A 15009-nucleotide genomic window follows, 5' to 3' on the forward strand; every position below is an offset into this window, starting at 1 on the left:
TTGAGGATGCTGACTGAAAACAATCTTCAGAGCACTTTTTCTGAAACATTGAAATTAACACAAATAGCCGTCACAACCCCCTTCAATTCGGCAGAGTCAGAGAGATGTTTCAGTACACTTAAAAGGATCAAATCATTTCTCCAAAGTACTATGGGACAGGACAGGCTGAACGCACTGGCTATGCTGTCTATTGAGCAGGACTTCGTCCAAAAATCACCGGACTTCAATGAGATGGTGATTAACCTGTTTGCGTCGCAGAAAGGTCGTCGATGTGAGCTTCTCTTCTAATAAGGTAGGCCTATAGACCTCTTAAAAGACCATCACACATGTTTCCTTTAGCTTGCCTGTCTCTCTACTTTAATGACTTATTTTTGCTGGAGTTACCAAATTGTTTTATTCGGGACACGGTGTTTGACACAATGTGTTGCAAAACGGGTGTGATAAATAGTTGCAGTATCTATTGGCAGTCGTTACAGTTGGAACATGTTTGTAGTGGACCCTAGGTGGACCCTCTTCTGACATTGTTGGCTACATGATAGAGCATTCCGCTCTGTCATGTAACCAGAGCATTCCGCTCTGTCATGTAACCAGAACATTCCGCTCTGTCATGTAACCAGAGCATTCCGCTCTGTCATGTAACCAGAGCATTCCATCATTCCTGCATATTTTGTTTTTGTTAAAAATGGCATAGGCTAATGTTCACAGAGAAAAATAGTCAAATGGTGTGTGTGTGTGTGTGTGATAAAGAGAGGGAGAGAAAGACAGATACAGAGAGTTTTTTGGCATCAGGCCATTCTTGTGGATACTTCTCTATAATTTTGTTTTAGAGCCCTTGCTATAACAAGGTATGTAGTGTTGTTGCTGTAACTCGGTATCTTGAATGTGATGCTGCTGTTGCTGCAGCGTGAACTATTGATGGGTACAATGCATTTGTTAGCCCACCCACCCAATATCACCACCAGCAACTGGCTACACACATACATGAAATATACAAACACTTAAATTTGTGGGCCCACACACATACCAAACACACGCGCGCACTCAGACTAACAAACGTTGCAGGCCTGTATGGAGCTGGGGTGCGGCGAGGCAAAAAACAGCAGCTGCCGCTTCACTCAAACCTGAGCAAAAACATAAAGCGTAACTTACAGTATCGGGGAAAAGATGCTCACAACCCGTGAGGACGCAGGCTCGAACGGGATGTGCTGTTTTCTTGTGATCGTAGGTAAGTGCTTATCTCTTGTCATTTCGTGTCGGAAAGCTTCATCAGCTTCGCTGAATACAACTCACGTCAGTATCCTTTCCTCCTGATAACCTTCTAACCAAGCAAATTGATAAGAATGAGTGAACAGTGACTGAATTAACAGAGTTTTATACAAGACTCGTTCTCCAAACTTTCTAGCGTCTCCCCTCCTCACTCATCTCTCCCGCACTCCCCCAATTACCCAATTTCCCTCCCATTGCCCAATCACAATAGGACAACACTGAGTGACATTGAGCGTAATCCAACTGAAATTTGAAATGAAAAAAAAATCGTTTTATAGACTAAACATATTATTAATTATTTCAGACTGTAACTCAAACACATCTTTACTTGCATATTAATGTTAATGAATTGCAACTTTTAAATACTTAACTTATTAAGATATACCAACTTCTGTAAGGGTTGTATGTGACTGTTCACTTTGAGTAATAAATAAACAGAAATTTGGTGCTACGGGTTTTCTCACTCGGGCTACATAGTGTATTAGTGCACTTTCACGCCCACATAGCTCACGTCGGTCTAAAGTCAGACAGACCTAGGGGGTATTTCAGAAAGCGGGTTTAGTGAAAACTCTAAATTTGTTAACCCTGAGATGACGGAAACTCTGGGTTTTCCGTTTCAGGAAGCGAGGTAACTCAAACTCTGGCTCAGTTACCGTGGTAATTGACTCTGTGAACCTAACCTGCTCGCTGGCAGGTTTTCTTCAACAAACCCTGAGTTTCTCCCTAGCTCCTCCCTCCGGCTGAACCTGAAGCATCTGTCAAACATGGCGTCTCCTTTCGTCGCTAACCCGATCGGTGTTGAATCCAAATTAATTCGCATAGCCTTATGTTGGGAGAGGATTTTGAGACCCCAGTTAGATGTATTATCATTCCCTGGTGACTACGCAATCGAGCGTTACCATTTTTCATCACAATCTATCATTTATCTGAACAACTCCGGCCTACATCTCTGATATTAGACGCCGTGGATTTCTCGCTCTCAGATCAGAGCAAGTTCTTTGCTCTTCTTTTTTTTTTGGCGGACGGGAGTTTACTTTATAACACTGGCGACGCCGAGTATATTGGGAAAGCAACTGTTTGTAGAGCCGTAAAAAACTGTCCCTTGCACTTAAACGGCTACTGCACATTTTCCTAGTGTCAGACCTCCAAGGACCATCAAAGAGGAATTACACAGGATTGCAGGTGACTGATGTGGAATCATTCAGTTAAAGGTAATGATATTTTAAATTATATCGTGCTCATGACATTCTGCTGCAACCTCAGACTGGGATCAGTCGTTAGTTTTTATGTTGCAAGGTTTCCCAGTGTCTAGGCTGCATCGATGGCACACAGATCCCTATCACTGCTCCTTCAGTTAATGAAGTAGAATATGTGAATAGGAAGTCTTTCCACAGTATTAATGTGCAGGTACACTGACTATTGTCTTACAATAACAAAGCCTGTACATCACAATATACTGCAACTAATATTTCTCATTCTCTGCACTGTCAAGATCATATGTGATGCAGCGCACTTGATCACAAATGTTGAAGCCAGTGGCCCAGCTCTGTGCATGACATACGAATGTATCATTAGTGTACCCTGAGCAACAGATTTGCACATGGTAAGTAAAGCTTTGCACAAATATCATTCCCTTGTCTCCCTCTTAACACCCTTAAAATGTATCCACTGTATAATTACAGGAGAGTTTGATGGCCACCTGCTTGGTGACAGAGAGTACCCATGCCAGCCCTCTCTGTTGAGCCCTTACCCTGACCCTGAGCTGGGCCCCCAACAACGTTCCAGTGTGGCCCACTGCAGGACTAGAGCTTGGGTTGAGATGACAATAGGCATGCTCAAAGCCCGGCTCCAGTGTCTGCGTAAACTCAGGGTAACCCAAGAGACGGCGTGTGACATTATTTTGCCATGTCTTGTTCTCCATAATATTGCCGCAGTTGGAGGAGAGCAGCACCCTGCCGCACAAATGAACCATCCTGAGGAAGACAGTCCCATCCACCCTGCAGATGTCCTGGATGGAGGAGCCGTCCGAAAGATAATTTTCCAAAAACATTTCACAGATTAAGATACCACCACCCGCAGCAGTCAAATAAAGAAAAATCTGTCGGAATTTTATTTGGTCTTCTTTATTTCAAATGCAACAATTACTATGTTTAGATTGTTCCAACAATTAACAATTCACCTGTGACCATGCACACACCTCTAACTGGTGTTCCAGAAATTGAATTTCAAGATAGGCCTTTTAATCTGCCACTGCAAGTGCATCATTTCTCAGTCAGTTTTAGCCATTTTCTTCAGGAGATGCATTTTATACAACTCCTTAATTCATAACTGAGAAAACATAAGGATGACATTAAATTCTACATGCAGAATTAAGTTAAGTTAAGTTTCAGTGATTGCACACACACACTGTGAACAGTGAGCAGTGAATTTGTCCTCTGCATTTAACCCATCCAACACACCAGTAGTGAACACACACCAGACGTGGGAGCAGTGGGCAGCCTCCTTGGTGAGCACCCAGAGAGCATTGGGGTTAAGTGCCTTGCTCAAGGGCACACAGCCGTGGATGTTGGGCCTGGGAATCGAACTGGCAACCCTCCAATCACAAGCCCGGTTCTCTACCCTTTAGACCACGGCTGCCCTTTACCTGCCATTTATTGAACATCTCACTGTGTCAATCTGTGCTGTGGAGGTTGATGGACTCTCCTCCTGGTAATGCTCAGTCATGCTCTGTTTAAAAAGGATAAGAGCGTGTCATCCCTTCAATGTGCATTTTAAACTCAAAATTCCACACAAGAATGTAAGAACATTTTAATAGGGAGAGAAATATCAGTAGCTACCATACATGATATTAATGTAAACCACAGTAGGCCTTTCTGAATCCCTCTCTGTGGCAGCAGACACTGTGTCCTCATCATCATCCTGTGATGAAGAAGAGCATTCTGTTTCAGTATACTTTGAACTACTATAATTGGCAAAATCTCTGGGAGTATTTACAGCCCAAATGTTAATCTGCTAAGCAGGATATTAGGCGAGAGGACATTTGTGTGTCTTAAAAACAGCATTCTGTTGGGAGTTAAAGCTACTCCAAGTTGAAATAGCCACTGAATGACATTTACTTTGTTTAATATGTCAAATATGGTTAAAACCAAAATGAGGTGCAAAATGTGTCTTACCTGTTTGAATCTTTTTATATTTAATTTTCAGTGGCTGCCAAGTGTGCTTTGTGCCCATGGGATTGCCCCTAAAAGAAAATAGAATTTTATTCAATTACATTCCACCACTTCCACCTGTAATATTAAAAGAAAGTGTGCTTACATGTTAAATGAATAGACTTCTGCATTCAAACTTACGCATTGACTCGGGCAGCAATTCTCTCCCACGCCAATTGTCTCGCCTTTGCCGATGCAGTTGTGTTCCTTTTTTTTTTTTTTTTTTTTCGGAAAACGTGCTCATACTCGCCATAAACACGTATCAGAATTTCTAACTGCAGCGGGGTGAAGTAAAACGACTTTTGTTTTCGCCGGTTGCCATGGTGAATCGTAGTATCGGAGCTCCATTGATAATGGCTTTTTATAATTGTCATGCACGCGCTTAACTCAGAGTTAACATACTCAGAGTTGATCGAACCAACTCAGATCAGCTTTTCTGGAACCGAAAACTCAGAGTTTCCCATCTCAGGGTTCATCAACTAAAAGTTCAGGATTAAACTCAGAGTTTGTTAAACCTGCTTCCTGAAATACCCCCCATATTTCGTAGCAACTTAGTTCTAACTCAACTGATTCCCTCCTCCGATATGATCACAGTTAAGCCCGCCAACGCTTTCACCTAAGGTGTTGCTGGTTAGCGACCTCCTCGGGGGTATTTCAGAAAGCGGGTTTAGTGAAAACTCTGAGTTTGTTAACCCTGAGATGAGGGAAACTCTGGGTTTTCCGTTCCAGAAAGCGAGGTAACTCAAACTCTGGCCCAGTTACCGTAGTAACTGACTCTGTGAACCTAACCTGCTCGCTGGCAGGTTTTCTTCAACAAACCCTGAGTTTCTCCCTAGCTCCTCCCTCCGACTGAACCTGAAGCAGCCGAGAAAAATGGCGTGTCCTTTCATCGCAAACCCTATCGACATTGAAGCCCAAATTATTCGCCTTGCTTTACATCGGGAGAGGATTTTGAAACCCCGGTTAGATGTACTTTCATTTCCTGAGGAGTACCTCATCGAGCGTTACCGTTTTTCGTTACAGTCTATAATTTATTTGAACAATATTCTCCGGCCTTACATCCCTAGTGGAAATTCCCATTGAAAACCAGTAGAAAATCCCAGTAGAAAACCAATTGAAAACCAGTAGAGAACCAACTGAAAACCAGCAGAAAACCAACTGAAAACCAGTAGAAAACCAACTGGTTTCTATTGGTTTTTATAGGGAAATTGAAACACATTCAACTGGTTTCACAACTGGTTTCTACTGGAATGCCCAGTAGAAAAACCAATAGAAATTTCTACTGGAATGTATTGGTCTGAACTGGTCTCAGATGGTTGAGAACACACACACCTTTGTATACTGCAGTCTATATATACACCTTGATAATAACAATTTAACAGAGAATACTGAAATACAGGCAACAAGTAAATGTATAAGGAATGCCTTTATTGTCATCGTAAATGTACAACGAGAGTCAGAGTGCCAAGCAACACAGAAGGAATTAAAATATAACTACAAAATGTAAACATAAAGAAAATATAGAAACATAAAAATAGGAATATAAAATCATTTTTAAGTGGCAGTGCAGGAAATGTTTTGTTTAATTGATTTAATAGGCAATACAGCACGTTGGAGTATGGAAATTTCTAAACATTTAAACAGCAGTGTCAAATTCTAGGCTTAATAGGCCTAAACATGGTTATAACCAGGCATACAACATTCGCTGGTAATGGTACAATACAGAATTTCACTTTTAAAATCATACTTTGTCGTTCTTAACGGCGGTGACCTCCCATCCAGCGTTGCCTTTGTCGTTCTTAATAGCGGTGACCTCCCTGATGGGCGACGCTGTTTCCGTCCTTATTTCGGGGAGGGGGCCCTCTTGTTCTCGCTGTCGTAGCGAGTTCTCGATCGGCTGCATTATATAACATCCGTAACTATGTACTCACTAAACGCATTAACAGCAGCAGGCATACTCAATATAAAGCCGTATCTACAAACAGCTGTTATCTGGCCAGCCATTATGGTTAACTAAAAACGAACAGTCGCAAGCGCTACATTGAAATATACAGTCTCGGGACACAAAGGAACTGATTCGGCAACGTTATCACCTATCTTTCACTATAGTTATAACTATCAATATAACTCTACTAGCATACAAGCCCACGAAGTGAGTACTTGTTTTTTTTTCATATGTAAAAGCTATAGTAAGTTAAGTAAGATATGTTAAACACTTAATGCAATGAGTAGCTTACCGGTAGCAAAAAACCTGGCCTTGGTAATAGGCTCCGTCGTCCAAACACCCAGTACTTGGTAGTTTCGTCGAAATTGTTTATACGAGAAAAGGGAACAACAGCCCGATAATTATCTTCCAAGTACCTTACCAGAGCAAACTTTTTTTTTACTGTGTGAACAAAGGCTAACTGTAGGTTGTAACTGTAAAGCTGCGTTTTACCGGAAGCGAAATTCGCGGGTTTTGATTGCTTGCCTTCGTGTGACGTTACAGCAAGGATTTTTGAATACACCAATCAGATTACTCAAGAAGGGCTAGGAGCCAGGCCCCCTTCCCAGGTATCTCTTCAGTCGAGACGGAGGACAAGCTGATCGTGTGATCAAAATTCTTGCTCTGATGTAATATAATTGTTTCAGTATGATCATGTCCAGATAAACAGTGTGTGCACTTCTTTGGTCAGTTATTGCCGGCAAAATATAATTAATAAAAACTGACCAGCAGGAAGGCAGAGAACTTTCTTTAAGCAACATACAACTTTAAAAGTTAGTGTTTTTAAACTGAATATGAATTCATGTTCAATTTAAAAACACTTATTTTTAAAAGAAACAGTGATGGTTCAAACGTTTTACAAATGACTGGACATTAAAAAAAAAAATCAATGTATTCTCTTTAGTGCACTTTGTACGTTGTTAATTGATGAATCAAACAATTCAGTTCATTATATTTCATTATTTTTGAGTGCATTCTCAATGTACAGCACTTTCTCACCAAGTGCAGGTATTGGGTTTGTTGAGTTGAGACCAACTGATAGTTGAAATGAATAGCAGACAACACCAGTTACATCCTATTGGTTTCAACTGGGTTGAACTGGTGGAGCAGCCACTGCCCATGGCTCTGTTGGTCTGAACGGGTATTAAATGGTTTCAACTGGTATTCTTAACTGGGCAAACCAATAGAATCTGAAAACCCAGTTGGAACCAATAGAAACCAGTAGAGACCAATAGAGACCCGTTCATCCCAATAGACTGGCTACTGGTTTTTCAACTGGAATTTCCACTAGGGATATGTAACATTACACACCGTGGACGTGCTCTCACATCAGAGCAAATTATTTGTGTTGCTCTTCGTTTTTTGCAAACGGGAGTTTTCTTTACAACATTGGCGACGCAGAGCATATTAGCAGATCAATAGTTTGTAGAGCCGTGAGAAAAGTATCCCTTGCACGACTCCTCCAAATTTTTGTTGTGTTTCCTGGGCACAAACCTGTAAGGACTATCAAAGAAGAGTTCCACAGGATTGCAGGTGACTGATGTAGAAATCGTTCAGTTAATGACGATATTTTAAATTGTATTCTATTCATGATATTCTGCTGCGAGCTCAGCCTGGGATCAGTAGTTAGTTTTTATGTTGCAGGGTTTCCCAGTGTCATCGGCTGCATCGATGGCACACACATCCCCATCACTGCTCCTTCAGTTAATGAAGGAGACTATGTGAATAGAAAGTCGATCCACAGCATTAATGTCCAGGTACACTGACTACTGTCTTACAAAGACTATACATCACAATGTACTGCAACTAATACCCCTCATTCTCTGCACTGTCAAGATCATATGTGATGCAGCACACTTCATCTCTAATGTTGAAGCCAAGTGGCCCAGCTCTGTCCATGACTCACGAATGTATCATTAGTGTACACTGAGCAACAGATTTGCTAATGGTAAGCCTCCTACAAATATCATTCCATTTCTTCCTACTTTAACACCCTCAATGTATCCACTATATTTACAGGAGAGTTTGATGGCCACCTACTTGGTGACAGAGGGTACCCCTGCCAGCCCTCTCTGTTGAGCCCTTACCCTGACCCTGAGCTGGGCCCCCCAACAACGTTTCAATGTGGCCCACTGCAGAACTAGAGCCCGGGTAGAGATGGCAATAGGCATGTTCAAAGCCCAGTTCCAGTGTCTGCGTAAACTCATGGTAACCCCAGAGACGGCATGTGACGTTATTGTGGCATGTGTTGTTCTCCATAATATTGCCATAATTAGAGGAGAGCAACACCCTGCCGTACAAATGGATGACCCTGAGGAAAACCACCCTGTCCTCCCTCCCGATGTCCCAGATGGAAGAGCTATCAGAGACATAATTTGCCACAATCATTTTGCAGATTAAAAGACCACCATCCCCAGCAATTAAATTAAAAAAAAAAGAGACATTTCATTTGGTCTTCTTTATTTCCTACAAATGTAAAAGCAACAATTACTATATTTACATTGTTTCAACAATGAATTCACCTGTGACCATGCACCCACCTCTAACTGGTGTTCCAATATTTCCATCTCAAGATCGGCCTTCCTAATCTGACGCTCCAAGTATGCAATTTCAAAATCAGTTTTTGCCATTTTCCTGATGAGATGCATTCTGTACAACCCCTTTACTGGTAACTGGGAAAACATAAGGATGACATTAAATTCTACAGTTCTACATGCAGAATTAACCAGGGATTTGCTTAACAGCTCACTTTGTTAATCTGTGCTGTGGAGACTGATGGACCCTCCTGGTAATTCCCAATCATGCTCTGTTAAAAAGGATAAGAACATGCAAGTTTCTTTTCCATTCATTCTCATCACTTCAATGTACATTTAAACTGAATTCCACACATGAAAGTGAAAACATTTAAAATGGGGACACAAATATCAGTAGCCACTGTAAGATTACAGTGACATCCGAATAGAGATGGTTCAGGATAAAAGAACTATTTAACCTGATGGTCTTATTACCATAGATACAAAGACAGCTTCACATCTTTGGCGCCACGTTACTGTTGGAGCCAAGAGCAACTGATTAAGGCAAAATACAACCGGTAATGGGCGAATGGCAGCCAACACAGAAAAGGGGACTTTAGCATTAACACCTAGATTGTGATTTGCATCAAGCAACGTTGTACACCTATTGTCTGTTTGCTTCATGGTATAAAAGGCCGATCACGCTAACAGTTCTGAGTTAAGCTGCGGCGCAGATTCCACCACCACATAATAAAGTTTTTCTCCAAGCACACTTTTGGTCTGGTTTGTTTACTTGTAAAATCACAAGAAAACACCACCATACATATTAAGATGTATACCTCTGAAGGCCTCTCTGAATCCCTCTCTGTGGCAGCAGACAGTGTGTTCATCATCATCATCATCATCATCCTGTGACAAACAGCATTCTGTCGAAGAATACTTCAAAGTGCTATATTTGGCAAAATCTCTGGAGTAATGAGTACGCACCACTGCAGGGAGTTTACGGAGGTAATTTATACAATGTGTATTTAAGATATCCTTTATTTATAAATGTATTTATGGCTACTGTGCATATTTAATGGATTAAGTGTGTAATATATGTATTGCTGCCGTTAGGCTATAAACAGTCACGTCGGCTCTGCCTGACCGGACAACTAGGGCAGAGTACAAGAAGTTAAGGTAGTCTGGTTATATACATATATATATATATATATATATATATATATATATATATATATATATATATATATATATATATATATGTATATATATATACTTGTCTTTTAAATTTCCATTCAATGGGCTTGAAGCTGATTATGTGTTTTATTTCTTTTTGCTCTTATTTTTGTTCTCCAGACGGTTGATGTAACCACTGTTTTTCCCACCGCTGTTTTGCCATACACACTAATTAGCCTAGGCCTATTCATATCACATTGTGAAATGTATGATGGGCTAGTAGACTACCAGGCGCTTGCTAGCTGTTAGCCTGTTGCTTTAGTAAAGTATGAACCTGTAAAACCACCTTCAATTTTGTTTGGTATTTTGGCGAGGTTTTCTTTTCCTTTCCTTATTTTTTTTTTGGGTCTATGCTGTGGCTGAGGGGTAACTTATAGGGGGAAGTACACTAGGCCTTTGCACCTCTTATGTGTGTTGTGAGTTGAGTGTATAGGGCCTAGACTAGTTTGGCTCCTGTTTGATGTGTAGTGAATAGCCTTTGTGATTTGGCTCCTGTTTGGTGTGTAGTGAATAACCCTTGCCATTTGGCTCTTGTTTGGTGTGTAGTGAACTGCCATTGTGACCCGGCTCCTGTTTGGTATGTAGTGAATTGCTAGAGAGGTTTGGCTCTCCTTTAATATGTAGTGAATTGCCCATGTGGTTGCCTTAGGTTATATTCCAAGTGTAAACCCTAGTCTTTCCTCTGGGGGATCTTAGCCACAGCTGACCTGTTGGAGCTCGCCTTATGATTTATTCCATAAATCTTTATTAATTTCTTTCCTTTTTGTTTCTTTGTCATCTCTATTGTGTTTTGTATTATAAATAAATATAGCATGACTTCATAACTCTGAGCCCATATTTCAGCTTGAATAGTAATTTATTAAAGTGACTTAATTTTTGTACACAAGTCTCCTCCCTTCCTTTATTCATTTAATTGAATAGCTAAACCTATGGTGAAAGTACTCCTAGTGACATTGGGTGGGTTACACTTGGTTAAAGCCAGATGTTTTTCTCCCTTTAAATGAAGCTTCTCCCCCTAACTATTCCTTTTCATATACTGCTAGGGCAGCAAAGAAAAGTGGACGTGTAGTTCTAATCTATAATACTAAATATTCTCCTAACACTCATAGTTTACCTAATTTTGCCTCCTTTGAGCTGCTCTCCGTGAAGCAGTCCTGCACTACCTCATCTTTTCTCATAGTCGTGCTCTATCGTCCCCCGAGGTCCTATAGTCAATTTCTAGTTCTCTGAATTTATCTCTATTATTATAACTAGAGGTGATAAAATCCTGATATTGGAGGACTTAAATATCCACATCAATAACAGTTCTAATTCTCTTAATAAAGGTTTCACAGCTATCATAGACACTTTTGGCTTTAACCAATAGGTCCACAAACTAACTCATTTCACTGGCAACACTTTAGATCTTATTCTAGCTTGCGGACGTGAGAGAGAAAGCAGAGTGTCCACTATAATAATGCGACCTCTAAATACCGTGAGCTTGACTATGGTGTTCCTCAGGGATCAGTCCTTGGCCCTCTTCTATTCTCTATTTACATGCTCTCTTTGGGTGACACTATTCATAGATACAACATTAGCTTCCATTGTTATGCTGACGATACCCACATTTTCTTACCTACCCAGCACGAAGACTGCTCTGCACTGGCCAACCTTGAGGCGTGTTTTTGTGCTATTAAGGGTTGGATGTCTTCAAATTTCCTGATGCTTACCGCAGGCAGGACTGAAATGCCGGTCATTGGTCACCCTACGCATAAGCATCTTTTTAGTGATCTTACTGTAAATTTTGACAACTGCATTGTGGGAGAGACTCCCCGGTCAGGGCCAGATATGACCGAGTCCCTTCTCCACACTCAGTGTTCTGCTTCTTCTTTTTTTAAAAATAAAGTCTAAGTTTCAAAAAGCAGTCAAAGTCTTCAGGAGTCCGATGCAGTGTAAGTTTATTGCATTCAGCAGTGAACAAAATACAACAAACTCAGGCAGGTCCCGGGGAGTGACTGAATACAATACAGAAAATCATGCACTTATATCTAAAATTTTACCTGCATGCTAAACCTGTGTATCCAATAAGCGCATAACACGGTTGTATGGTAACACCCCTTACATCATCTGTGTTTTGCATGGTCCAACCCATTCGCTTCCAGAAATTTCCCCAGATTTTCCCAGAATTCATTATTCCATACACCATTATTTCCGACTTGTCCATGTTTGGTTAAATAAAAAAAAATATTCAACCGTGTCCTCATTTTACCTCGGATTCCCAACCATGTCCCCAATTTCACCTCGGACACTTTACCCGTAATGCGGGTGTTAACTTATCAAATGTTGGGCTAGCTCATGCAAAAAGGATGATGATGCAGCTGCATCCCAACCATTGCTTATACTTCCTTATCACCTATCCTAGATTTTACCCTTTTTATTTTGCCTTCATGTTTTGCTGTCCTTGCATTTTCCCTTTTTGGTATGCCGAGGCCTTCTTCCGTTGGGTTCAACTTACAGAGGCCTTCTCCCATTTTAGAGGCCTTCTTACTTTTCTCCAACAGCATCATGTCTCAAAACTCTACAGCTAAAAACCTTGGTATGATTTTTGACTCTAGTCTCTTGCTAGTCACTTATCAAAAACACAACCAAAACTGCCTTTTATGACCTCTGTCATATCGCTAAAATTAGGCCCTTTCTAACTATGACTGATGCAGAAACCATTGTTCACGCATTCGTCAGGTCTCGACTCAATTACTGCAATGCTCTGTACGCTGGCCTGCCTGCCTCTATTACCAAAAGTCTTCAGCTGGTCCAGAACGCTGCTGCCAGAATCCTGACCAGAATAAGGAAGTTTGACGACATCACACCTGTCCTGGTTTCCCTTCATTGGCTCCCAATTCATGCAAGAGCAGATTTTAAGGTCCTCTTATTAGACTTGAGACTTGAGACCTGTCCAGGGAGACTCCCTGCCTTTCGCCCTATGAGCGCTGGGATAGGCTCCAGCACCCCCTGAGTCCCTATTTAGATAATGAGAGAGAGTGAGTGTTTACATCTGCACCTATACATAGCACAGTATGTATTGTTTGTGCCAGTCTGGCCATGGACTGAGTAGTACAAGGCATTGTGATTTCACTGACTGCTGATCTTGATAATTAAGAAATCTTTGAATCTAAGTCCAGACTTAAGTGTTGCTATGCTTTTTCCAGAAGGCCCCCATACCTACTGGTCTCTATGCATGTTTAGTTTCTTCTCTCCCCATCGCATGCAGTACAGTTTAGATTAAACTGCATCGGACTTTAAAAAATAAAAAAGTACATATAACAGTTCCATTGACTAAATCACAGTTATTAGAGGCCAAGCACCGAAGGTGCAGGCACCTATTGTAATTGTTAAAATTCCTCTATTATTATTATTTCTCCTCTGGGAGTCTATGGCAGCCCATAGAACCGTAGGGTAAAAAGTTGTGAAATTTGGCACCAAATTTGGGGTCAATCCATGCATCCCTGTAGCGCCACAAACTGGCCAAAGGTACATTTTTGCTTTTAACTTTTGAACCCTTTGTCCTAGAGTTGTGATCTTTTTTTCCCCCAAATCCTCAGGTCTTGATGAGTCAAACACACTCGTTGGCGTCAATTAGATTTTCTGCCATTTTGAATTTTTCCAAAAACCTACTTTTAAGAACTAGTCCTAGACCGTTGATCCTGTCACCACCAAATTTGGTACGTATCATCCACAATGAGGTCTGACCAGAAGTTATTAAAATAATTTTGCTAGGCCTAAAGCTATGGTTGCTGTCATCCAACGTATTTTAATGGCAAAGGCTCCAAACAGGAAGTGAGCCATATCTCAGCAATGCTTGGTTGGATTGATACTAAACTTGGTACACATCATTGACAGGGGGAATTTTCACATCACAGGGCAGACACACACATTCATATTTAGTGTCTCCAATTCACCTAACCTGCATGTCTTTGGACTGTGGGACAAAACCCATGGAGACACAGGGAGAACATGCAAACGCCACACAGAAAGGACCCTGGCCACCCGGCCGGGAATTGAACCCGAGACCTTCGTGCTGTGGGGCAACAGCGCTACCCACTACACCACCATGCCACCCAGTGCTGTACCAGGAAAAACATAAAAAAAATATTTTGAAATACTTCAAGAACACAGATATGTCCACCAAACTCCCTGTGCATCATCACAGTAAAGAGTCCTAGCTGAGAAGTTATGAACCCTCTATGTAGGCCATTTTATTTTTTATCCATCTTATCTTTTTTTTAATGTTTGTCTATAGCAGGCCAAAGAAGCCCTTGGTATATTTTCATGGCATCTGGCCCTCTCCTCTCATAGAGCACAGTGGGTTTCAAAGTATCTGTTCACCCTGTGATGGACTGGTGTCTTGTTCAGGGGTTGTTATGATTAGTTGTCTACCTGGTAGCCTCATGGTGCCTGGCCCCTTCATTGCTGCTTGCAGCTATATGTTCCATTGAAATTGTTGTTAGTTTAGGAAGCATTCTGCTTACTTTACAGCTGAGTTGCATACACATTTAATAATGAATAAGGCACAGATTCCTGTTTTAAAAAATAGCATACCTACTGTGTATCAGATGGTTTTGCAATGTTCTCACAGCCTAACATAATACACAAGTGCCGGTACAAATATGGCAACTGAATGATTCAGTAGTTTCTTCAAATCTACAGTGTCCTCTCATGAAGGTTGCATCAAGACAGAGTCTTTGATGAGCAACTGTATCTTTACTAACTTATCAAAAACAAGACATTTTATTAATGGCTGTAAGGGAACTCACTCTCACTCAAG

The sequence above is a fragment of the Chanos chanos genome, chromosome 4 (genome assembly GCF_902362185.1).
Source record: "Chanos chanos chromosome 4, fChaCha1.1, whole genome shotgun sequence".
In the NCBI taxonomy this organism is placed as follows: Eukaryota; Metazoa; Chordata; class Actinopteri; order Gonorynchiformes; family Chanidae; genus Chanos; species Chanos chanos.